The sequence below is a fragment of the Dermacentor albipictus genome, chromosome 6 (assembly GCF_038994185.2).
Source record: "Dermacentor albipictus isolate Rhodes 1998 colony chromosome 6, USDA_Dalb.pri_finalv2, whole genome shotgun sequence".
Classification (NCBI taxonomy): Eukaryota; Metazoa; Arthropoda; class Arachnida; order Ixodida; family Ixodidae; genus Dermacentor; species Dermacentor albipictus.
Genome location: NC_091826.1, coordinates 119,092,218 through 119,119,626, shown reverse-complemented (window position 1 = coordinate 119,119,626; position 27,409 = coordinate 119,092,218). Strand labels below are relative to the sequence as shown.

Sequence of the window (27,409 nt, the reverse complement as noted above, 5' to 3'; positions counted from 1 at the left end):
ATCAATTGAAAGCGGTCTCTGAACGGTGGTATGCCATCTAGGAAGCCTTTCAACGCACCTTTCTGGCCTGACAGGGAAAGCTGGATGAGTTTCGTCGAACTAACCGCATATTAAAGAGGAATGGACACCTCAAGCCTTAACTACCAGGTTAAGCTTTTAACAGAGAAAGAACAAGACATTATATAATTAGTACGAGATGCTAAACTGTTGTCAAAAGAGGTGGTGGCTATGTTTATACCAGCAAACATAGAGTGCGAGAAACGACCCGCGACGCTCGCATAGAGGCTGTGGCGTTGCGTTGCAAAGCGCGAGGTCGTGTGTGCGACTGATTCCCGGCCGTGTCAGCAGACGCATCTTTGTGTGGACGAAATGCAAAAGAGCTCGTGTACTAGATTGAGGTGCACGTTTAAGGTCCCCGGGTGGTCGAAAATTAATAAGAAGTGTCCCACTACGGCGTGTTTGATGGCCATTTCGTTGTTTTGCCCCGAAATACCCCTCAGTTTAATTGATTGCAAGAAGATGCAGAAGGTACCCATCAACTGCAAACGCTGCTAAGAAACCACGTCTATTTTGTTTTTCAAGCGAGGTTATCGATCCCCGGCTTACACAGGCATACCCATCTCAATTTATGGTGGAAAGCACCTTCTATATCTCCGTTACTAACTATTACAAACGTCAGAGTAGACGGCGTTCAAATTACCGCTTTGTTGGCAGTACGATATGTTTCCTCTAAGTAACTTCCACAACGTCTCAGTGGCGATTACATTCTTGCTGTGGCTGTTTTTCGAAGCAGCTTTATTTATCCACGGAACGGAATGCAAAAAAGCGCTCGTCATATTTAGGTGCGTGCTAAATAACTGCAGATGGTCAGAATTAAATCCAAGCCTCACGTAACAGTTTCTGTTCTAGCGCACCGGGTAGCGCCGTGCCGGATGTCCGTTTTTTTGATTAGGCTACGCATTCAATATATCAGACCACGCTCAAGCTATGTGATGTTGTCCTCACTACAGCTCCCAGAAGCAGCGGCACGTAACGCCGTCGGGACGGCTCGATGACCGGCCGTTTTCTGAGCAGACAATCTTGGAGAGCCGGCTGATACGCTCTTCACACCAGAAGGCGACGAAGGCCCTACTGAAGCTCCTCCGGTCAAGCAACCTATTCCTGAGTTCCTTTGTGTGAGCTGGGCTTTTTTTTTTCATCTCCATCTCCCTCACTTTCACTGTGTATGTTTTCCTTCATTAGCTCTCTGTCCCCTTTTACCCTTTCTCCAGTGCAGGGCACAAAATATATTCCGGTTAACCTCCCTGCCATCCGTATCTTATTAAGCTCCCTATCTCCCTCTCTCAGTCTCTTACACCGACACAGTGACCCAAGTTGTCTACCAGCTTGAGCCACTAGGTCGTCATGTCATAGTGGTCATCCCATTGCCGTCATTCCTGCTTCGTGATCTGACCTATCACAGTGCCGTCGTCGTCCCGTACTGTTATGTCTCAAAACAGTTGTGAGCGTTCCTTGGACGTTTCCCACAAGGCAGTCCTTTCATCAGCGCGCGCCCAGACGATGCCGGGCCCGAAATAGACTTAGATGCGCAAAGAAAGCGGCTCACTTCGAGGTGACAACTACCGCAAAGATCACTCTCTACCTCAACCTGACCCTGACAAGCTGAAGTAGTTGACGAAAAGGGCCAACGTCTAAGGCTACCATAGCAACAGCGTCGGCCTCGATTTCCCAGATTGCTACGTGCTTGCGCCATATGCGGGGGCGAAGGTGCAACATTAGAGGCGGAGTCCGGCGGAACGGTGCGGCATCATGAGAAGTATTTTGCGAGTGATTCGGCAGTTGTTATTAGCCGAGATATAGTCATCAGATTGCCTAATCTAGTCTCCCAGGGAAGACGACTGTTCAAAAAGTAAAGACCTTTAGTGCAGAGGGAGAGTGGACGACGCGTCTTAATGTGAACTCAGTCGTTTAGTATGCTCCAACATGGAGTGGGCTTCCATATTTGGAGCCAGTGCAAGTCATGCAAAATAAACCCGTTTTCGTTCATTGCAACTAACACATGTACTAAAATTAAATTATAAGGTTTCACGTGCCATAACCACGATCTGATCATGAGGGATGCCGCAGTGGGGGACTCCGGAATCATTTGCACGACCTGTTGTTCATTACCGCGCACCTAAATCTAAGCACACGAGTGTTGTTGCATTTCGCCCCCATCCAACTGCGAGGACCGGAATTCCATCCCGCGACGCCTAGCTTAACAGTTCAACACCATAACCACTAAGCAACCACAGCGGTTTACCACACGTACTCATCCCTTTGCCGGGAAGATTCCTTGCCCAAACGCTACCTCGAGCCTCACAGCCTTCTACGCCAACCCAGTGACCCAGGTTATCTGATAGCTTGGGTTACTAGGTATGTGCTCGTGGTCGTCATTCTACCGTGTCCATGGCATGGTCGTCAATCCAACTTTATCCTCCGACTCTCGCCACGCCATCGTCGTCGCACCATCGTTGTCATTCAGTCATCATGCATTCGTTGCCCCACCACCACCGTGATGCGTCGTGGTCGTGTCATCGCCGTTGCCATTGTGTTCCCACACACAGTATCCAATTGTCATCACACCGTTGTCGCGTCATCGTTGTCATGCAGTAGTTTTCACGCATTCGTTTTTATACCGCAGTCAAGATGTCGTCAGGGTCATTCTTTCATCGTCATTCCAACATTCAACTTCACCATCCGACTGTCATGCATTCGTTGCCCCACCACCACCGTGATGCGTCGTGGTCGTGTCATCGTCATCACTCCATCTTCTTCACCTGAAATTCGTCATGACATTGTCATCACGGCATCATCATCATATATGGTTTCTGATAGTCTTTGCCACGCCACTGGCGTCATACACTAGTCGTCACCCCGTTATCTTAATGTCATCGCCATGACATTATAGCTATATAGGCTTTGTGATAAAGTATTCATCACGACATTGTCGTCATACCCTGGTTGTCATCCCATTGTCTTTGTACCGCAGCCATACCATCGTCATCATTGTGTCGTCCTCATCCTTCCGATGTTGTGATGAGGTCATGGTCGTTTTCATGGTCATTATTCTAATTTCATCGTCTTACTTTCGTCATGTGCCTTCATCATACTGACTTCGACTTTGAATCCTTGTGAATCCTTCTTCGTCACTCTCTCGTACCAAGCTGTAGTCATTCAAATGTAATTATGACGCCATGCAATGCCATCGTTGTCATTGCATCGTCGTCAGACAACCACTGCCATGCATCCATTTTCATAAAAGGGAAGAAATTTTCATCCACCCGAAAGTAGCGCGAAGTTACAAAGGAAACCCATAAGGGTTCCTCAAGAAACGCTTAGCAGTTCACGAACAAATTGTCCTGGTTCCGGATTTAAATCCGGGACCAACGCCTTCCTTAGGCCGTAGCTCTACTATCTGAGCTAACCAGGGTGCCAGCAGTTCGCACCGCGAGGGCGAATTAACCGACAACTCGAAGCAGAGGGACACAAAATATAGCAAATCCGTTCTGCGGAATCCCGCAAGGTGGAGGAAGTATCATGAAAGGGAAGAAATTGACATCCACCCGCCTTGCGGGATTCCTCTGAACGGATTTGCCATATCCATTATCATAGCGTCGTCGTTTTGGGGTGTGGTCGTGCCGTGTCGTCACTTGTCATGTCGTCTTCACACCATCATCATCATTCAGCCTTCGTGATGCAGTCATCGTCGTGCCATTGTGTTCCTACACACAGTATCCAATTGTCATCCCACCGTTGTCGCGTCATCGTTGCCATGCAGTCGTTGTCATGCATTCGTTTTCGTCCCGCAGTCAAGATGTCGTCGGGGTCATTGTTTCATCGTCATTCGAACTTCACCATCCGGCTGTCGTCAAATAATCACCGTCACACAGTTGCCGTCATACCATTTTCGTCATGCCGTCATCCTCACGCTGTCGTTTGGCCATCATTATCATTTCAATAACATCATTGCCTTACTTCATGACGTTGTGGTTATATCGCTTTCGTCGATTCAATGACGCCGTTTAGTTGTCATTCTATCGTGCGCTGTCGTCAATGAATTGTGAACAGGCCACCATTGTGACGCTATTGTCGTCAGACAGTTGCTATCAAGCACCCGTCGTGATACCTTCATCGCTATGCCGTGGTAGTTGTACCATCATTGTCATTTCGGCTTTGTCATCTGTTTGTCGTTATACAGTCGTCGTCACGTCATCGCCGTCATCTTCTTGTTTTCATGGCATCGTTATATTATTGTAATCATCTAGGAACGGACATCTCACTGTCATCAAGTCGCCATCGTCTCATCGCCATACTCGCAGGCGTGCAATTACGATAGTGGCGACAATGGTCAGATAGTTTGCCACCCCCCGCAAATTCTCCTACCCCTGCACTGTGCTCCTGTAGTCTGACGCTTAGGCACCGTCTCGTCTGCCCTATGTAGCTGCTGCCACAAAAGAGGGGTATCTGGTTCACTACCCCTATTGTGCATGGTCGTAATTATACGCCTAGGTTCCGCGACACTAAAGTCTTGAAGATGTTCGAGTCAGAACTAAGCCGAGAAATCTTTGAAACCTACAGTATAAAAACGCAATCTGTCCGCTGAGTAAGCAGCTCTTCAGTGTCATTGAGTGATAAACAGTTCAATTATTTACATGCAAATTTGTGCCAGTCACGCCCGCATGCCAATGTCGAGTGATGGTTGTCCGATGATTATCAAGTGGGATTATGATATCTGTATAAATGTTGGCTTTCCCGGAGTAAATCTCAGTTGAAGTTCCGCGCCCGTCCTGTATGTTTCCTTCTTCATCCGTTGCCATTTGCGCGGTTACATGATGCATTCCAATATCGACAACCAACTAGCCCGCCTCTCACTGTTAAATATGTTTCGTCCCGAAGACTTCATATTGGGCAGCATATCACCTTTAGCTGCACGCGACCCTCTCGTCCTGACAACGGGTGCTCCACAGTCATTGCCTGCAAGTCTGGACACGAGTACCACGCTTGACGACCCTCTTGACGGTATGATTGCCCCTCTATGGTTACTCAAGGTTGACGTGGTCAGGACTGTGTCAATGCCTATGCCAGCCGCTTCCTTTCCGCCAATGGGCGGAATTATTCGATTACAGAGAGAGATGGCGTCGCTCTTGTTTGAGCCGTCGCAAAATTTCGCCTTCATCTGTATGGTCGACGATTTACCGTCGTCACTGGCCAATCACGCTCTCAACTGACTGTCTTCGCTGAAAGATCCCACGGGTCCCCTTGGACGCTAAACATTACGGCCTCAAGAGCACTCATACACAGTAACCTGCAGGTATGGCCTTTTGCATCGGAATGCCAACTGCCTTTCCCAGTACACCGCAAACCAACCGGCACCGAGTGACTAGAGCCCATGAGTGCTTGCCATCTCTGAACTCTTCAATATTGCTGCTGAACAACGCCGTGATCCGGTCCTATGCAAGATTATCCACCGCCTCAACTCACGAGCTCCTGATGCCTCTCTCCATCTCTTTTTGTTACACGATGGCATTTGCATCTTCGCAATTTGCTTCCTCATGATCCAGACCTCTTGTGATTCCAGCACCCGTCCACTCGACTGTTCTGTCCGAGCTTCACGACGCGCCAACACCCGGGCACCTCGGCGTTTCGCGCATATACCATCGCGCACGCCGTTAGTTCTACTGGTCAGGCGTGTACCGCTCGGTGCTTCGTTACGTTGCCTCTTGTGACCTTTTCCATCACCTAAAAAAGCCACTACTCCCGCCGTCTGACCATCTTCAGCCTCCCGACCTTCCATATGAGCTGTGTCGTCACGTCAGCCTCGTCTTACTTGGCCCGTTTCCTCTGTCTCTCTCATGAAAGAGATGGGTCGCCGTCGCTACAGACTATGCGATACCATTCGCATACACCTGTGCTCTTTCAATCAACTGCGCGACTGACGTTGCGGATTTCTTGCTTCAACAAGTAATTTTCCAACATGGAGCCCCTCGGCAGCCCCTAGCCGAGTGGGGCAGACAGTTTCTTACGAAGGTGCTCGAGGACAGTCAACAGTCCTGCTTGACGCAACTCGAACTGACCGTGGCCTACCATCCACATATTAATGGTTTGACGGGGTGACTCGAGGGAACAATTACCGACGAGCTGGAAAAGTATGTGTTCGCTGACCACCATGAGTGGGTCACATAATAGGCTCGTGTGATATTCACGTATAACACGTCAACACATGACACCGCTGGCTATTCGCCTTTCTTTCTCTTATTCGGCTGAAATCCTACGTTGTCCATGAACATGTTAGTACCTTCTTCCTTGTGCCCCCTACCGAGTATGCTCGAGATGCTATTGCTCGTGTTGATCATGTACGTCAAGTCGCCCCCGCTCGATCCAGCGAGTCGCACATCCAACAGCGATCATAATACTGTTACGAATGTTGTTTATTTACAGGGTGAAACGGTGAAACGAGGTCCGAGAGGGAAGCTCCAGGCCAGGCCCAGCTGGCGCAGAGTACCGCGAGGTCACGCGCGCACACTCTACTTCGTCTTTCTCTGCCTCAGCCGCGCAGTGCTGCGAAATTTTCCCCGGGGGCAGACGAAGCTCGCTGAGCGAGTTAAAGGGACCTGTGATGGCACTGCTTGAGTGTGGCCACGTGAACAACTTGCGTCGCCCGTGAATGCCGATTACTTGCCGTCACTTTGGCGACGACATAGTTCACATCGCTCAAGCGGTTGAGTATAACGAATGGTCCGGTATAAGTGGCGAAAACCATGCGGTACAATCCTTTTTTGCGAACAGGTGTCCACAACCAAACATAATCACTGGGAGTAAAACTGACGGGGATATGCCGCGCACCATAGCGAATCTTGCTGTTGCCTTGTGAGGACAACGTCCTCAGATGCGCCAGTCGACGTGCTTCCTCAGCACGACACAGAGTTTGGGCGATGGAAGGATCTTCTTGGCACGATAAAGGTAGAATAGTGTCCAGAAAGCTCTGGGGTGCGCGTGCGTACAGCAAAAAGAACGGCGCATATCCAGCAACTTCGTGCTTGGCACTATTGTACGCGTACGTTACAAAAGGTAAGACGGCGTCCCAATTCTTGTGGTCAGCAGCGACATACATTGATAACATGTTGGTAAGGGTTCGATTCGTCCGCTCCGTGAGGCCATTGGTTTGTGGATGGTAAGGAGTGGCATGATGATATGCAGAACCACAAAGCCGTAAGAGTTCTTCAACGACGTCGGCGGTGAATTGCCGTCCACGGTCACTGATGACAACACGGGGAGCGCCGTGACGGAGTATGACGTGATGCAACAAAAATGAACAGACATCTGCTGCAGTGGCAGATGAAAGTGCCGCCGTTTCCGTGTAGCGAGTAAGATAATCTACGCATACTATAATCCAGCGGTAGCCAGCTGACGTCTTTGGGAGCGGGCCAAGCAAGTCGATGCCCACTTTTTCAAAGGGTAACGTCGCTGGCTTAACTGGTTGTAAATAGCCTCCTGGGGCCATCGTCGTTTGCTTGTGGCGCTGGCAAACAGTACAGCTGGCGACATACTGTTTCGTTGTTTTCCAGAGCTTGGGCCAGAAAAATCTCTGTATAAGTCGGTGTAGTGTGCGTGTAAAGCCAAGGTGCCCGGACGTGATATCGCCATGCATAGAACGATGGACAGCAGAGCGCAGGTTTTCGGGCACAACAAGAACCAATGGGGTACCATCAGCCGAGTAACTTTTTTTGTACAGCAAACCATTACGAAAAGTAAACGGTGTTGTTCCTGCTGGCTCACGTGCAGCTGCCCGTAGAGATTTCAAGGTAGGGTCGCAACGTTACTCGCTCTCGAAGGTACGCAGGTCTGGAAAGTCGGAAGAGATGGAAACTAGGTAGTCGTCGAAGTCATCATCCTCAGCTTTAGTGTGTGGCGAAGGGAGACGGGATAGGCAGTCAGCATCCGTGCGACAGCGTCCGCTCTTGTAGTTAACGGAAAAGCTGTACTCTTGAAGGCGCAAAGCCCAGCGGGCCAACCGGCCAGACAGGTCCCGCAGCCCAACCAGCCAACAGAGTGAATGATGGTCAGTCACTATCGTGAATGCGCGGCCATGTAGATACGGACGGAACTTCTGAATGGCGAAGACGACTGCTAGGCACTCGAGTTCGGTAACGGTGTAGTTTGTTTCCGCTTTTGTAAGTGTCCGACTAGCGTAGGCAATGACATGCTCACGGCCATCGCAGAGTTGAACAAGCACAGCGCCAACACCCGCACCGCTGGCGTCAGTGTGCAGCTCAGTTGACGCCTTCGGATCAAAATGCCGCAGTACCGGTCCAGAAGTCAACAAAAATTTCAGCTGTTGAAACGCCGACTCGCAGTCAGCAGTCCACAAGTATGGGGTGTCCTTGTGAAGGAGAGACGTGAGGGGAGAGGCAAGCTGTGCGAAATTCTTGATAAAGCGTCGGAAATATGAACAAAGGCCCAAAAAGCTTCGCAGATCTTTCACCGTTTGTGGCTGTTGGAAGTCGCGAACCGCTGCTATCTTTTCAGGGTCTGGTCGTAGGCCGTCTTTGTCGACCAGAAAGCCTAGTACGAGGGCTTGACGCTCACCGAAATGACATTTCTTCGAGTTTAAAATAAGGCCAGCTTGCTGGATGCAGCAAGAACGATCGACAGGCGCCGATTATGCTCGTTAAATGTCCGGCCGTAGATAATGACGTCGTCTAAATAGCACATGCAAATTTCCCATTTGAGTCCGCGGAGCACGGTATCCATAAATCGCTCGAATGTAGCTGGAGCGTTGCATAAGCCAAAGGGCATAACGTTGAATTCAAAGAGACCGTCAGATGTCACGAAGGCTGTCTTCTCCTTGTCTGAGGGGTGCATGGGAATTTGCCAATATCCTGACCGCAAATCAACAGAAGAGAAATACGACGCGGAGTGGAGGCAGTCGACGGCATCATCTATTCGTGGTAGGGGGTACACGTCTTTCTTTGTGACGGTGTTTAGGCGGCGATAGTCCACACAGAATCTCCAATAGTTGTCTTTTTTCTTGACTAGGATCAAAGGAGCAGCCCAAGGGCTAGATGATTCCTGGATCACTCCTTTCTGTAACATTTCTTCGACCTGCTCGGCGATGACTTTTCCCTCTGAAGGTGAAACGCGGTAGGGCTTCTGACGAATTGGCGTTGCTTGCCCTGTATGGATGCGGTGTTGCATACGAGACGCCGGTGGTGTATGGGACGCTCGTTGGCCCTGAGCAAAATCAAACGCTGTGGCGTAGCGAGCGAGCACAGCTTCCAGCAGACACTGCTCACTAGAAGACAGCGACTTGTCAATCATGCGCTTAAAGTCAGCAGAATTATCATAGTTGGAGTCGGGGTTGGATTTTTTGGGGGGGCAGTTGACATTTCGACCGTTCCGACAATGGCTTGTTCATCAAAACTTGCCAGTTTAAGTCCTAGCGGCAATGTTGTAGATTGGGTTGAAACGTTCACTGTCCACAAACGAGTACAACCTTAAGTGGTGACCACGAAGGAGCGAGGGACTATCGCATTTTTCTTGAGCGCATTGTTATAATCGGGCTCGGCTAAACCACAACAAGAACCTGTACGAGGGCGAGAAGTAGGGACAGGTGCAAACATTGCAGTCTTAGGGGGCAAACACACATCTTGTGACACGGTGAGAACGTCGGCGGCATCACTGGTGCTATCTGTCATTGAAGTTCGCGCGTCGCGGCAAAGAGAAATCGCGCCACGTCCACAATCCAAAGTTGCCCCCCACTTACGCAAGAAATCAATTCCTAAAATAATGTCATGCCTTGTACGTGCAAGCACAGTAAATTCACTTCTAAATGACTGCTCCCCTATCGTAACTGAAACAGAACAGACCCCAAGTTGGCGTAACATTTCCCCGCCAACTCCACGAAAGGTAGCGTTCCGATCACAAGAAAACATAACTTTTTGTCCAAGACGATTTTTGAAGGACAGGCTCATAACAGAAACTGCCGCCCCAGTGTCAACTAAAGCAAAAGCATTCACATTGTCAACTAAAACGCACACTTTGTTTTTAAACAATTTTACACAAGGGGGTCTTGATGAAGATGAACATATTGCGGCCTCACCCCCGTCGGTCGCACCAGCTAGTTTCCCAGCGGCGGCGGTGATAACGAGCGATGACGAGGTGATGGAGAGCGTCGTTGTCGTGTCGGTGGTGGTGTCAGGCTGCGATCGGAAACGGGGGAGTCACTGCGGTTTGCCCGTCCCTGCTGCAGCCGCTGGAAGGAACTGGGATATGGCCAGGGCTCGTCAGCGGGCACGCGGGGCGTGTAGGAATTAAACCGTGGAGCACGCTGCTGGCGGCGGTAGCAATACCTAGCAATGTGTCCAGCCACACCGCAGCTGTAGCAAGTGCGGGAGTCGCAGCTTGTCGCGGGTGACACTGGTGACATGGGTGTCATGGGTAGAAACGTACTCTCAGGCTGGTTTTAGGAGGGAATAGCCCGCGGAACAAATTGTTGTGGTGCATCTTGTCGGCGTCCGAGACTTGTCGGTTGCGGTGGCAAGTTGCTGCTCTCCGTACGATCAGCATAGGTCCTGCGAGGTTCTCGGAAACTCTGAGGTGCCCAGGTGGACGGTGGCACACGAGAACGATGATCAAATGCACACTGATGGCACACGTGAGCGTCGTCAACAACTTTAAGGCGTTCAAGCTCTTCTTTAACCACTTGCCGAATCACTGAGGAGATGTCGACGTGGGTTGGGACGGACACACTTGCAATAGTGGTAACATTGTCCAATCGCCCAAACTTTGGCCCAATCCTTCTCATTTTCAGCGCTTCAAACGCCCGGCAGTGTTTCTTCAGATCAGACGGAGTACTGAGATCGTCTTTCGTTATAAGAAAATTATAAACATCTTCAGCGATTCCTTTAAGCAGATGTCCTACTTTGTCTTCGTCTGTCATGGTAGCGCTGGCGATTCCGCATAATTTCAGAACAGCCTCTATGTACGTTGTGCACGTTTCGCCACGTAATTGAGCTCGTCGGGAAAGCGTCTGCTCAGCCTTCTTTTTCTTAGAGATTGGGTCCCCGAAGCACTTGGTGAATTCTTCTACAAAATTATCCCAGCTTGTTAGAACGCTCTCGTGGTTTTCAAACCAGAGGAGCGCGGTTCCAGCGAGAAAAAAAACCACGTTATCGAGCTGCTTCGTTGTATTCAAGTGGTTGTGGCGCTCACTCTGTTGTAGTGTTTAAGCCAGTCGTCGACGTCTTCGTTGGCCTTCCCCGAAAAGGTGGGTGGCTCTCGCAGCGGTGTCCAGTAGCCAGCCTGACCTGCGTGATTGCTGTCTGGTCCGCCGCAGGTGGGGTCGTCATTGCCTTCTCCGGAATCGGCCATGTCCGCTGCTTGTGGTCGTAAACCGGCCAAGCGCCTACTCCGTCGGACAGTTGGTAGAGCTGGGTCGTCCAGGATCGTCCAAGATTTACCCCGCACGTCCGCCAAAGATGTTGCGAATTATGTTTATTTACAGGGTGAAATGGTGAAACGAGGTCCGAGAGGGAAGCTACAGGCCAGGCCCAGCCGGCGCAGAGTACCGCGAGGTCACGCGCGCACACTCTGCTTCGTCTTTCTCTGCCTCAGCCGCGCAGTGCTGCGACAATACAATAGCCACATCACAGGACTAGCCACTTCGCCCCTGAGTCCCTTGGCCTATTCCGGTCCCCCGCGCACCATGCCGGGCTTTCGAAAAAGTTGCTGTTCCGATACACCCGCGCATATCGAGTGCGCTTCCAAGTGAACGACTTAACGTACTAAATCCCTGTGTTGTCTTTGTCTCCATCGGCTCAACCACGCACTGACAACGTGCATGCCGTTTGCCTGAAGAAATATCATGTTCCAGACACGGATTAACCCTCTCTGTGCTTTGAACCTGTGTGCGGCAAGTTCTTTTTTCATCTACTTTCATTTCCAATAATTTATCGTTTTTTTATTTCATTACCAGTGTCTTAGCAGTACTCACCTACGGGGCAGAAACCTGGAGGCTTACGAAGAGGGTTCTACTCAAATTGAGGATGACGCAACGAGCTATGGAAAGAAGAATGATGGCTGTAACGTTAAGGGATAAGAAAAAAGCAGATTTGGTGAGGGAACAAATGCGAGTTAATGACATCTTAGTTGAAATCAAGAAAAAGAAATGGGCATGGGCAGGACATGTAATGAGGAGGGAAGATAACCGATGGTCTTTAAGGGTTACGGACTGAATTCCAAGGGAAGGGAAGCGTAGCAGGGGGCGGCAGAAAGTTAGGTGGGCGGATGAGATTAAGAAGTTTGCAGGGACGACATGGCCACAATTAGTACATGACTGGGGTTGTTGGAGAAGTATGGGAGAGGTCTTTGCCCTGCAGTGGGCGTAACCAGGCTGATGATGATGATTATTATTTCATTTAATAAGCACAGGCAATTTCCCCCATGCTTTCCTTGGTGTCATTCTTTGTTGGCTTCTTATGATATGACTAATAAAAATCGGGCCTCTCGTTTGAGCCCCTTTCTTCTAGTTTATTACATAACGAGGGTTTCGAATCCGGCAACATCGATGCCTTCAGGGAGCATGGCTGCGTTTATTGATTGGTTGCCTTCACCCAAAAAGATCACGTTCTGGTGACGCCTGCGGCAGAAAGGATGTTCTACATCCGCCGCCAAGGTTTGTGAGTGGTGGCGCTGGCTAACACTCGCAGAGTTCTACTATGAAAACATAAATACCCAAGAAAGCGCATGGGGAAACGGCACCATGGTAGCTCAATTGGCAGAGCATCGCACGCGAAATGCGAAGGTTGTGGCATCGTTACCCATCTGTGCCAAGTTGTTGTTTCATCCACTTTCATTTCCATTAATTTATCGTTTCATTATTTCACTTCTTAGACACAAGTAATTCCCCCTGTGTAATTTCCTTGGTGTCATTGATTTTTGGTTTCTTATAATATGACTAATAAAATGGAGCCCCTCAGTTAACCCCCTTTCATCGCGTTTATATATATGTTTAACATTATTTTAAGTATCCTCAGCGCTAAAAAGGCCCTACGGTGGGGAGACGATATGTATATACATACACACGCAGTCGAGTTCCGCTGATTTGACCTCCGTTAATTTTAGTCTTCGCCTCATTCGAATGAACTGGAAAGTCCTGGCGAGAAAAGGAAAGACAGGGATGTTAACCAGAGCATATCTCCGGTTGCCTACCCTGTACCGGCCAGAAGGAAAAGGCTACGAAAGATGAAGTAAAAAGAAAAAAGGAAGAAAAACAATACAGAACTGTCCGTGTGGGCGCCATCAACCAGTCTGCCAAGGTGCCACATAGTCATACACAGCGGCAACGTTCTACTAATACATTCGATGTCACATAATGCGCAGTAATAATTTGTCATACATTTCCGTATCTCTCAAATAACGCACCAGCACTTTTATAACGGCTAATAATAATAATATTTGGGGTTTTACGTGCCAAAACCACTTTCTGATTATGAGGCACGCCGTAGTGGAGGACTCCGGAAATTTTGACCACCTGGGGTTCTTTAACGTGCACCTAAATCTAAGCACACGGGTGTTTTCGCATTTCGCCCCTTTTATAACGGCTAGCCCTGATATTCCTGTAGGCCAATTTCCAAGAATCACAGACGTACTTCAGCGACGAAACGTGTAAGTTGAGGCAAAGACCACTCGCTGTTCTTTCCTTGCAAAAAATAACGCAGCAACTTAGTGTGCAAATTGTCGTTCACCAATTTCAAGCGCGAATAATCAGCTGTTAACAAAAATATGCTCAATGCAAAGCGTGAATACAACTTGTTAAACTAGCAACTTGTTAAACGAAGTACCACGTAGCTCTTTATTGTAGGTTAAGCATCAACATTTTTTTCTTTAATATATGTGCTCGTTCACGAGGTAACGCATTTCGCCCATGTGGTAAACATGCCTAGATCAAAGTGAATAAAAAAAGCTTTTTTGAGCCAGTTTGGATCACTTAAATCAATTAAAGCCGGTGATGAACGTATTCTATTGATGTGCGGTACAGCATCGCTCGAGCGACTCTGATTTCAGGTCGGTTGCGTAAATAAAACTGGGCCTAAAAGCGGACGCCGCACGTCTGAAATATGCGTCTTTTCAAGAGGCACGTTTGCTGCCGTGTGACAAGCTGAGACGAGCGCCGCGGGTGCACCGAGATTTGAGCGACAGAAACGTCGAGGAAAGTTAACGTATCATTGCTTTGACGTTTAATACAGAAACATTCTTTCGAAACGAAATCATTCCCTGAAGCTTCTATCTGCACACGTGGCTTTCGTATAGAAAAAAACGGCAAGATTGTTTGCCCGTGCGGAGCCTTTATTTGCTGTGTGCTGCAGACGTTCAGTGTCACGTTGCCGCTACACTCTCCTTTCAATTTGTTTCCTTCTGCAAGTGCTACTCATTGTACTGATTTCGCACGACTCGCCGCATTATATAAAAATTCATTAAATCCGAGTAGGCTTATCACGTGAACCACGGAAGCGAGTGCTACAACAAGCGAGATGGCGGCCGCACGTGTAGGAGAGGGCGAAAAGCGGGATCAGAGGACCAATACGCGTTACTGACGTCTTACCTGGCATCGTCAGAAACTTTGGTTATGCACCAGCACTTCCAAAGCGCCGTAATATGAGTGTTCTATGATAAACGTTCAAAGAAAACATCCGCTAGAACCCATCTTGCGATGGATGTTCACGTTATTGCGATTAGCCTTGGAGCCATGTAGAGACACTCCCTGATGTCAACGCCGAAACATGCATGGAGCCGGGCTTCTTACTGTGCACGCCGTGTCATCTGGCAGTGCCGCCGCAAAGTTCAAGCGTGGCGCCGGTTTGATTGCGCTGAGCATCGGAATACGTTAAAGCACTATTTTCTTCCATTGTAGAGCGGCACATAGGAATTGGCACATACCGGGTTTCCCAAGTTTAAAGTCAAAGAGGTTCATTGAAGAGATACACACGCCTACTGGCCCAGTGACCCAAGGTAGTATCAAACAGGCTCATTAAAAAAAATGGCCAGGCTTAGCTTGGTTAAGCCAAGAATGCGCTGCATATTGCGCGGCCGCGCGCGACCGCGCGAGTTGGGGCCCAGCTTTTCCTCCGTTACGTCACGCGACGGCGCAGCGCCCCCTAGCGGGAGGAGCGGGAGTCAGGTGGTGGATGCGGCCGCGCGCGACCGCGCGAGTTGGGGCCCAGCTTTTCCTCCGGCGGTCGTGACGTCACCTCACGTGTTAAATGGTGGCTGCCCGGCCGCGCCGAAGGGCTGAACTGAGTGATTGCAATATGCAACGCATAAAAGCAGCTAAACCGAGGGGCAGCTACTATGGACTCCAAGTCGGTGTTAATTAAGTTTATTGAAGAGCGGTGCGCTGCCAGTAGCTCATGCTTAGTACCGCATCGCCAATGGCCCAAGTCGGCGTCAACGAGGCTCGTTTGAAGAGAGTCCTGTAGGTGCGCAGTGCCACATACCCAGCAACCCACGTTGGTCTGAAGGTTGGCTTTGAACCCTTTTGCCCAGCAAAGCATTGATGCGCTACCCATTTGACCATGAACTACCCAGTGACCAAGGTTAGTAGGAAGACGCTTATAACATAGATAAATAGGTAGACAGCCAGCTCAAAACGTTTGTGAACTACCCTAAAAATGCTAATTATGCTAATGGTTTTTGTAATAAAGGAGACAAAAGCAAATTATGTGTATTGAGTCAATTGTTTGAGGACGTGAGCTTCCCTTCTCGCAGCTGACTCCCTTCGCTACGAGCCGCACCTATGATCGATATACTTGCCCTGCCTTCTGCGTTATTGGTGCGGAAGCCTCGGGAAATTTTGCGTCACCAGGAATGCCTCTTTCTCTCTTCTGTCTTCCGGGCTATTTCCACCTAGCCCTTCCTTCTTAATCCGTTATTAATATTAGGGTACCTCGGGCACTTTGAGGGGGCTCTCTATCCATGTATGCGTGTCTCTAATTGTTTTCCCACCTACCGGGGTCTCTGGTAGTCCATGGTTGGATCGATAGGACATCGGGCTGCCGTGCTGAGGGAACAGGGTACGAAAGCAGCAGACACACCAATTGGGGTAGCTGGGTATGCGGCAATGAGTATATACGTTCGGCTCTTCAATGAACTTCTTTCGTGCCGACATAGGTCAGTTCAGATGCAGCACTGTGTTCGTACCACTGTTCGAAGAAACTCTCAGACGCCGAGTTGTAGCACTGGGCGGTATGTGCCACTCGGTCTGTGCTTCAATGAACCCTTTTGATGCCAAGTTGGGTTTCAGGGTATGTGAGAGTGTACTCCCCTTGTCAAAAAACGCCTTCGGCGCCAACCCAGGCAACTACGAGTAGGTATCTTCTACTGCGCACGTGCCGGTCTGCCATGTCGAAACATTCGGTAGAACCCTTCTAACCGTGACTATCGACGGCAATTCGTTTAGCATTGATTCAATATAGCGGCACGCCATATTGCCACTGTCGAAACGCGTTATGGATGAGACACGTACTGGAGTGCCGCTCCTCTTTGGTCCTTCGCTAAGAACACTCGGCGCCATCTAGCCCCATCGCTGCAAAGCTGGCTTGTGGTCTCCTAGCTGCATGGCGTGCTGCTGCGAGCGAATGCTGCGAAACCCGTCATATGGAAACCGGGCTCCTCCCTCGCGCTCCTTTCCGGGCGCTGCGCCATCTAGTGGCAGTGCCGAGAGGTCCACGCTTGACTTCCCAGACGGGGTTTGTGGCGCGCCGGTGCTTCTGAACACTGTGAATTGCTCCCTGTCTTCACGAACACCCACTGACGCAAACTCAGTGACCCAAGTTGTCGATGGTTTCGGTGAAGAGCAGCACATACGCGTTGCATTCGATGCACAGCTTGCTGAATTGTTGGCCTCAAAAACTTTCATTGAAAAGCGCCCCACATACCCAATGCACTTGTGGAGCAGCCTGCTAAAGCGTTGGGTTGCTGTCCTTGAGGACCCTTGTGACGTGACTTTGATTCCGCTGAGCATTGGATAAATTTAAGGTATATTTTTTTTTCTTATTGTAGAGCAGCGAATTCCCCGTGCCACATAGGTAGTCACCCAAGTTGGCGTCAATGACGCTCATTAAAGAACGACAAACATCCAGTGGCACATACCCGGTGACCCAAGTTGGCATCAAAGACGTTTTCTCAAGACCAAAACCCACCGAGTGGCACATTCACAGTGCTCCGACTCGGTGTTAGTGTTTCTTCAAACAGCATAACCTACCCGGTCCCGCGTCTACAGTGCTACGTCGGCGTGAAAGAGGTTCGTTGAAGAGCGGCACGTATGTGGACATTCCAGGTGCTCGGTGACCCAAGTCCGATGGTTGGTTTCGAACCCTGTTCCCTCGGCACAGCCGCTCAATGCACCATTTATTCTATGGCTCCATCTCAGGCCTGAAAATTAAGGAATATACCGCGCAGTTATGCCATCAGAGAAGGCGCCTAGGCTGCCACGAGCACATCGAGATCTAAACTATTGCAGTTCAGCAGAACTGGGAAGTGTGTTTTGAAGCTAAGTTTAATTAGGGTTCATATCGGCAATAAGCGTTCTCTTCCCGGTGACATCGCGTCTTCTAAGGATAAGGAACGCACACCACCAACGCAGCCAAGCCCACACGCGACCAAAATTTCGGTTGAAACACCAACTGGCTCTGTACGCAATGCCTCGACAGGTTGCGATCCCAAAAGGCAGCCTATGTTTTTGAATTTGAGATTGAGAAGCATAGTGCTAAAGCCTGATCAGCTGCACTGATATATCTGTGACATGGAATAAGATAACATTTTACTAACAAAAAGGTGGCTTGGCTCGGACCTAGATGATAATGAAGGTTTTCCTTCTGAGCAAACTATTTTATTATACCATAACGATAGACAAGGCAGAAGGGGAGGGAGCATTTTTATTGCAATCAGGAAGGCATCATCCCACCTAATACATCTGTGCACTAACTCTGAACTTAGATTGGTATGTGTCTATACTAATGCGGTAAAAATCGTTTTCGGTATTTTTTACACGCCTTATCATAAACAGCCAACTTTCAATAATATGCTAACAATATGCTGTCGCAATCCTTACCAAACATAAAAGGCAAACGCCAGAGGCATCGCTTTCTTTATTGGGAGAGTTTAATAACGCCAGATTACATGGAATTTGCTGTGTGTATCAGCAGGCTACCTTTCCATTGAAGCTGAACAGTTTCTAGAAGAGGCAACATTTCAACCTTTAGCAGGCACTTGCGCGTCTCCCTAGAAGCGATATCATACTCGGCTTACGGCTTACAAGTCACCCGGATAAATCTTCCCTATAGGGAAGATTTAGTAATGCGTTGCCTGACTTCAGCTATCATTGTCTTCTACACGTTAATACCACGGAGTAAGAAATAATTAGCACAAAAAGTATTATGACGTTGCACTGCTATGCACGACGTCGTGGGATCAAATCCCGCCCGCGGCGCGCGCATTTCGGTGGGGGCAAAATGCAAGAACTCCCGTGTCCCATGCATTGGGGGTACTTCAAAGATCTCCTTATATTCAGTATATATCAGGGTTCCCTCACTACGACGCGCCTCACAATCAAATCCTGCTTTTATACCTTAAACCACCGTATTCAACATAATTTATTACAATGCTCAGACCACAATATTTCATATACCTCCCGTGAATCCCAATATTACAAGTTTCTTCAACAAGGTTTCATGATTTATCCGATTGAATGCCCTTGAAATATCCACGAATATCCCTAGTGTTACCAATTTACTTTCAATGGCAGCTAGAGGAAATTCATTTTCTGTTAGGAGCGCCAGCTTGCTTGAGAGCCCTTTTTCGGAAACCGACCTGACTTTTTGTTATTATGCAGTACTTTTCCCAAAAAGATGCCATGCTGTCATTAATTAATCTTGCGAGGCTTTTTGTAAAAAAGGGGAGAATCGATACCGGCCTGTAGTTAGGTTACTTCCAACTCCACCCTTAAGAAGGACACTAATGTTGGCAAATCGCATTCTTTCCGGAAATGGTCCATGCATGAAAGTGAGGTTGTATATGTGAGTGCAGACAGGGCTAAGTACACTAATATGTACTTGTCGAATTTGCGAGTCGTCAGTGTCGCAGCTTCTCGCACTGCTGAAACTAGAAAACTCATGGAACACTTCTGTTGGATCAGTTGATTTCAAGACAGTTTGTTCTTGGAACTTCCTTGCATAAAGTACAAATAACCTGTATCAGAAAAACTGCTGACTAATGAGACAAAAAAATGTTAAAATTATCACATAGCCATTTTCCGGAGGTTGTTATGCCATCTATGTCTACTTAATGAGTACCATGCGACCGTTGTTACGTCTCAAAACAGCAAAGGTCCTTCCTTAGCTGCTTCTCACGAGGCCACCCCCTTCATCGGTGTCCTATCCTGACGTCGACGCAGCCCTGGTACGGCAGTGGACGGGGCTAAAAAGAAGCTACCTTCATGGTGACGACGTCCACCGGATTCTGTAGGCGCCGTAACTGCCGTGAAGGCATGGCTCATCATGTCACTGCAAGCTGACCAACCCGCAGACCACACTAACTCATGCAAGGGGCCAACGTCTTCCGTGTTAACTACGTTGACACCAGATTTCTAGGTAGCCATGTGGGTACCTCGTATGAGAGGGTGATCGCGCAACATTGGAGGTGGAGTCCGGCGGAACGGTGCGACGCCGGATGAGAGATTTTAGAGAACGATTCGACGATCGTGCTTGGCCGAGACGCAGTGATCAGAGTGCCTAGTCTAATCACCTAGGGAAATAAACTGCCTTAAAAGCGGACATCTTTGGTGCCATGGTGCGCCCTGGCGTCTGCTGACATGCATGTGCTGATGTCTCCTGATGTGTGTTCAGACGCTTAGTGAGCCCAGACGTTTATAGTCCTTCTACATTGAGTGGGCTTTGACATGTAAAAGTTGCCCCGAGTCGCAACAGCGCACCGCCCCATGATCAAGCACCAGATTCAGCTTCTGCCAAACAGCATTAGTGCGTATGAAGGGTTCGCTATTAAAGAGATTATGAAAGTAATTTCTTTTATGCGAAGCATATTACGAGGGCTCAACCCAGCTCCTCAGGCGCGGCGGTGACCATGAAATCACGTGACACCGTGACGTCACGACAGAGGAGAACCATTCCTTTCTCTATGGGAGAACCGGCGCTCCAACTCCCGCCGTCGCTCGCGGCGTCGCGCCCCGCATCGGACGCGGTGCGCGTCGAGCAACGCAGCGTTCGGCGCGACAACGAAATGTGCGCCTGAGCAAGCGCCGCACGCCTGAGCCGACGTTATGCGAAGCATATTACGAGGGCTCAACCCAGCTCCTCAGGCGCGGCGGTGACCATGAAATCACGTGACACCGTGACGTCACGACAGAGGAGAACCGGCGCTCCAACTCCCGCCGTCGCTCGCGGCGTCGCGCCCCGCATCGGACGCGGTGCGCGTCGAGCAACGCAGCGTTCGGCGCGACAACGAAATGTGCGCCTGAGCAAGCGCCGCACGCCTGAGCCGACGCCGACGACACCGGCTTTTCTGCGACACGAGCTCCTTAACGCTGTCGCGTTAAAATAAAGGCTAGTATGCTTCGCATCCTGGGCTTAACCTTAGCTAAGCCACAGCCATTTTTTGATTGCCTGAGCAATCTCGTTACGTTATTGCGAATTTTTTTGAACTCGCTTAGCGCAACAAGGTTGTGAGTTTGAATAAAGCTTTATAAAGGGCATCTTTCTGCCTTGTAACCCTCAAGTCGTATTTGCTCGCCATGGTTTTGTTGCCTTTTTTGGACGTAACACCTTAAAGGAAAATATTCGAAATATGCTGAATTATATATGTACCACACCGCAGTCCCCTTGAAGATACCGCAGAAGTCACAACAGTACAGAGACGCCGTACTCACAACCGTGTGCTTCTTCCACGCAGGCCTGCAACCGCATCAAGTTCTTCGCTTTAACATAACTGATCACCCAGCTGTGCGCTCATCTCATCAGCGAGAGCATCGTTACCTGGCTGTATGACACATGCTACTGGAGGCCTGTGAGATCAACTGGCCTGTCGTTTTTATTGGCTCTGCGAAGTGAAGACGACTAAAAGAGCGGCGAATACTCCCGCTCAAGGTATAATTTGGGTGGCAGTCGCTACACTACAGCGCCAATGTGTGAACAACCGTGTCCTTCTTCAACGCAGGTCTGTGCTGCTCTATACCACTGAAATTAGTTTTTCTTTGTTTTATGTAGCCACTATGTCGCTCACATGTGCAAACTGAAAACGGCTTTGTGAATTGCCCACTTGTCTGCTTCAAAACAAAGGCTAGGCAGTAGATTACACGTGGTGTAGTTCAGTCATCAACATTCGTGCTATCCAGTGCCATGCTAAAACTTCCTGTGCCAATGAACTGCGATGCAATGATGACACTAGCAACATCGGCACAGTCATGCTTACCATCCTTCTTTATGTACGCAGCTCAAGGTCTTCCCACAACAGCTGGGTGATATTATGAGGCGTTATTTTATCTCATATTTAGCAGCAATTTTCGAGTCTTGCTTACTATCATGCATTATAATCAGCTTTGGATTGCAGGTACATACAGAAGTACGCCCTAGTACTGCTTACACTGCCTTTCACACCTCTATCTCAAGTATTTCACGTGTGCCAGTCTTACTTGGTCTGTGCTCACTATTTTGCGCTTCGAAGCTCCTGAGGAAGGAGTGAATAGGAATCTTAAGAAAAAAAGAGAGACACAAAAAAGAAGCAAGCTCTTGGGTCTCTCACCAGACCTCCCAGCTTCTAACGCAATTTTCCAGGTCGGAAAAGATGACAAGACGTTGGCAATATTCAGAATGATTCTTGGAACTGGGCAACACGGTTAACTCCTTACATGTTCGGGAATATTGTCCTACAGGCGCACGACGCTGTTGTTATGATAAAGTAGAGCTTTGGACAATAAAGTGGAAATAATATAAACAATCGGAAATAATCCTGCTACTGAAAAATTGCGAATTTGGCAGTTCTTTCTAAAAACGTCGTGCTCTTAAAGAACCCCAAAACGCTTTTTGAACATGTTGAGAAAATTCTACCGATCTCTAAAAGAGGCTCCTATGAACATGTGAGCCAAATATTGTATCACTGCATTGAGCAGGACATTTACTGTGTCGTGTCAAAAACAGTCAATGATCGCTTGCTCGCGTTTAAAATGTCGTCATGCAGCTACATCGCAAGCAGCCAAGACCACCAAAAGTTATAATTATCGGCTGAAGATTTTCAGTGATGTTATAATTGATCTTTTGGGAGTGAATGAAAAATACTCAAGTCTGTAATCTCATAAAGACCAAATGAGGCATTTCAGCCCGTATGCTCTACACAAGCTAGATGCGCGTAGGGGCATCTAGTGAATGTGGCCTCCGAGCTGTGCTCGGAGGCCACAGCCTGAGTTTAGTTTAATAAATGCGTAGCACCGTGAAGGCAACGAAGTACGCAGTAAGGAGTACATTTGACTTCCGCTAATTCGAGAATTGCGGATAGTGCAGATTTCGTCGAATTATCCGAAATGTTTTATTTAAAAACGTGGCAGAATAAACAAATTCCGATCATTTTTATCGCCTCGCGTGGTCTGTAATATTTTTCTGCTTGCTCTTAAAGTGCAACTCAACCAGCATGCGCCAATGGGCACTGACATGTTTAAAATCTACCTTAGTGTTAAAAATAAAAGCAAAGGAGAACGGCTTCCCACCTAGGGAAGCGTAGCCCTGTCTTTTGATTTTCCTGTTTTTTTTTCAGGCTTTAGTAGCCGCTGCACGCATGAGGGGACATTATCGGGCTCAAATTAATCCAAGCCACATGCTTTTGCATTCGAATAAACATGGTTTTGTTGAATATCAATATGTCGCTTCTTGTTGTGACATTGCAAAGCATTCGCAGTTTGAAGATAAAATCAATGAGAGTTTGTTGTATGCGCCTTTTTTCGTTATATTGTAGCGATGGTAGTCGACATGAAACTGCCTAGTGCTGTCCTTTTTTATCACTGATACGGAAAACAGCTCGATAACGTGTTTGGCCAGCATCTTCTCCAAGGCGTCGTACAGGTGGCGATGAAGGGGACTCGCACTGCTTATGTTTATAAAGCGCTTCTCGGCGGCCTTACCTAAGCGACGGTCGCAGAAGCAAAGAACATTGGCGTTTCAATTAAGAGGCAAAAGTATAAAATGAAGGGGTCACTTAGTTAAGTTGCCCCGGCGTAATACAAATAAACAAAGTATCCCCCCCCTCCATACCTTATTCATAACCTTACTATATCTTATAACCTAGCCCTTTATTGACGTTTGTTGTCTACACGCAACATACTAGAAACAAAAATTTGGTGAGTTTCAGTATTGAGTAGGTACGAATTTTACGGCTAAATGATTGTCATCAACTCTGAATGACAACTTGCAAGCGTCATTTCCTAGTTTATCGCAGGAGTACAGCACGAGGAAGAAATTTGGCACGTAACTAATTTTCTTTTGAAAGCGCGCTCAGAGCAGACAGACAAATGCAAGATATTCGGCTGTAGTGGTGCCACGCATGCATATCTGCCAACTCCCCCGAATTTTTTATAAAATTTACGAATTAGTGCTGGTTCTACGATTTCACAAATATTGCGCCAATGTTTACGAATTCTGTTCTAGGGAAAGTTTAGAAAGGTTCTTAAGATATGCGAACGCATGATTGCACAAAATACGCGCAGAACAGAAATTACGATGGTACCTGGGCCACCCTCTTGTAGTGCAAGATTCCATATGCTCGAGCAATACTTGCACTTAAATAAAGTTTATTGACAAGAATTATTCATTCAATCCAAATTAGCAACAACAAAAAACCGCTGAAAGAGCTTCACTCTGAGCTAAAAGCATTCTGCACGTAGCTTGTCAGTCGCTGCGTTCCAACTTTGCTACTTGTGTGCTGCATCTGAATTAAATGTTTCTTACAAAGTGCGCAACCATACCACAAAAGAGGTGTGCTTGAGATAAACATACAGTTACGTGCGTGCTGTTGCTTAATAATTAAATAATTAATTTATTTAGTTAGTTATTTTTTATTGTTAGTAATACCTTCATCGCCGAAAAGCATAGTGGTAAGGGGGTCAAAAGAAATGAGGAATAAAAACGGCGTAATATAATTCCAACAGACGCATACGCATAAAAATAGCCATTCCGGGAGATTATCCAAAAGTTACCTTTGAAAACTAGCTGCATCAGTGCAAGCAGCAATGTTTTCTGGTAACGCGCTCCATTCGTTTATGGATTGCACTAGAGGTGAACATTGGTACTTTAGTGTACGAGCAAAGATGAGTTGCGGTTTGTGGTCATGATCCCGCCTGGATTAAATGTGATGGGTCGGTTTATTGCGATTGGTTGCAAATGCTGACTCACCGTACTATAAAGAATAAAAGGATGATAAAAGCGAATGTATGCGTTGGGTGTTCAGAGATGAAATGTTGGTGCTGCTTTTGAAACATGATATGCTCATTTCTGATATAGAGTGAATATGAGGAAAGTATGAATCTTGTGGCCGCCATATTGGCTATTTTACAATGTCGAGGAAGCTTTCTTTACCGCAGTGATAGGTGATTGAGTACAACCAAAAAAGGAGGAATATGATCGACGCAGTGTTTCAAAATGCGGTTCGATATGCCATCGGGGCGGTGACAGAATACGAGTTCAGTTACCTCGTCTTTTATACAAGTTTCGCTCATTTCCGGTAGTAGCCCGAGTGCCCTATTAGACGTACCACTAATTGTCACTGATGCACATATTGACGCTTGAAGAACTAATTGAAAATACGAGCTAGAATGCTCGGCTTTGTGCGTCTCGTCGTTTAAAACCTCATTGTTGTTTACCATGACTGAGATGACGGTAGAATTGTCTTGCTTCTTTGTTTTGATAAACCGGCATACTTCTTTGGGGTTTGATTTCATTTTGTCAGCGAATGAAGAAAAAACATTCATTCTTTCCCTATTTCAGTTGCTTTCTTTTTAAGTTCAATGACTACGCGTTCTCGATTTCCAAATAAATCGGAGGATTTATCTTGAAGATAAGCTTTATATACCCTAGGCTTCTTTTTGATTAGGGCACGTAGATTTTTACTTCTCCAAGGCTTATCGCCGCGGGTACTCGATGTCAGAATTTTTCGGAATAAATTTATTCATTAGGGACAATAGCTTTAGTTCGAACAGTACCTACACTGTTGCGACTTCCAACTCACTGCTGTCTTCTTTAAACGAGGCCAGGTACACATTTAGGTCGTTATTTGTCATCAAAGTTGCTCTTGCCATACAGGAGTGCCTTCCTTAAGCATGATATACTAGCTCAATTTTCATGCACCTGAGGGTATCTGTCACTATGTTGTGATCACTGATACTGGGCGGCCAAATAACGGATCCAGTTAGGCTCCTACTATTACTAAAAACTAAATCCAGAACATTGCTGCTTGTCAAACCAAGGAGCCTAAGAAAAATAACGAACTGATAGTGGTCGTAAGTGTGGATTATCTAAAAAATGGAATAAAGCTCTGAGTGATTGTTCTCAAGTGGATGTAGCTCATGTCAAGCAAGGTCATGCGTATTAGAATATTCCTGAAGTAAAATGACCTCTGCAAAAAGGGCTGAAAGCATCCTAGACAAATTGAGCCATTCCATGGCATCTTTATTTCCGGGTGATCTGAAAAACGAAACCACAACCAAGCCATCTCCTTGAAAAGGGGCAAGGCGGCATTAGATGGATTCCGTATATATATTGGTCCGTTGAATTGGCATACTGCGTATTCTTCCATTAACCAAAATTAATACGGCACCGCCAGGCGCGTTACGGTCTTTTTATGGGCCGTTTATCCGGACGGAAAAAACCCCTTGTCTATCATGTGCCCATCCAGCCATGATTCAGTTCGAAATACAATATCAGCTTGCGAAATCGCAATTGGGCTTGAACTCAGTTATCTTATTTTCATGATTCTACTGCCAACAACAACAAAGATAACTGCTTGGAGGAAACGCACCTAGGTGCATTATTAAATGCACTACTCGCGTGACGCAGTGCGATTGAATTACTATTGTTCGCACTCTTGAACTGAGCTGTTCTCGTCGTCAAGTACGTAAAGTTTGTTCCTATCTCGCCTTCCATTCTGCCTCCACTATACTTGAAAGCAATTTTCGCTTTACTTTCCTGTGCATACGCAAGCAGCTTCACTCTTTGCTGTCTGACCACATTGGAATTATCTTCACCAATATAGAAATGTGTTCCCTTTAGATTGAAAGTGGCAGACGGTACCTGTTGTTTATTCTAGTACAGCATTTAACTTAACAATCAATTGACTTGGTCTATTATTCGTCACTTTTCTTATTATGCGTGCTCTTTCTGTGGAAGAGCCATTTATAGTGACACCCAGTTTTCCTGCGCAAATTTAAATAATCTTAGTTTTGGACTCATCTCCACTTCATGCGCCCCGCCCCCTTCTGTTGTGCACGGGGTTTTCGCGAATGTAAAGGTTCCCAGATTAGCAGGTATGCACAGGCGATGTGTAGCAAATGACGTGTACACCTACGAATTACACATAATGAGAGGTGTCCGTACAAATTTCAAATGAAGACATAGGTAGCTTGATGCGAAGCCCACTTCACCTTTTACGTGGTGTTTCGTTTGTATATATGAAAAAGTGCGAACAATATATTTCTTATTGTTTATGATTATTGTCGATGTACATTGCACATTTAAATTGAAAATATCTTTTTTGATTTATACGTGCAGTCATTAGAGGGTAATGTTATTAATTACAAGCATTTTGTCCAGCACAAGATTATAAAGCAGCATTTTTGCTTTATGACATGGATGAAGATGATAAGTAGTGTTGCTTGCTCTATTAGGTCTTGAGTACTTAATTTCAACCAGAAAATAAAAAATATTTGTGCTTTCAAGTGCTATCTAGAGGTGACCCATTAAAACCACGTTGTGAACTTTGATGGTAAGCCCATATCTGCTTGCAGGCACCCCGAAGGTAGTCTTTACGCCCAGGGACATGAAGATCTTGAGCAACAGGCTCCACAGCAACCATAACTTGGGAGTGTGGATGGATTGGGTGCAGGGACAAGCGGGTGGCCTCGGCACCGAAGTTCGCGCTGCGCTTGCGAGCGAGAATGAGGTGACAGACAGCCCCATCCCATCTCCTTATTCTAACCACGCTGAACGACCCAGACCTGGAGCCAACTGCGTCACCATGGCTAAACAAAAAAAGAATAAATTTTCTGGTGGTGCAAACTCTAAATAATTGCTACGGACTGCTGTGAAACCTACCATGTGGT

At 47.5% G+C, this 27,409-nt stretch overlaps 1 long non-coding RNA gene across 1 annotated transcript in view; it reads left to right on the top strand.

Annotated features, from left to right (window-relative positions):
* LOC135916273 (uncharacterized) overlaps nucleotides 1-27,195 on the top strand; it is a 38,646-nt gene extending 11,451 nt beyond the window's left edge. Inside the window, exons 2-3 of the long non-coding RNA XR_011515382.1 lie at nucleotides 21,004-21,267; nucleotides 27,095-27,195. This is a non-coding gene — a long non-coding RNA (uncharacterized lncRNA). The remainder of the gene's footprint in view (nucleotides 1-21,003; nucleotides 21,268-27,094) is intronic.
* The last annotated feature ends 214 nt before the right edge of the window (nucleotides 27,196-27,409 follow it).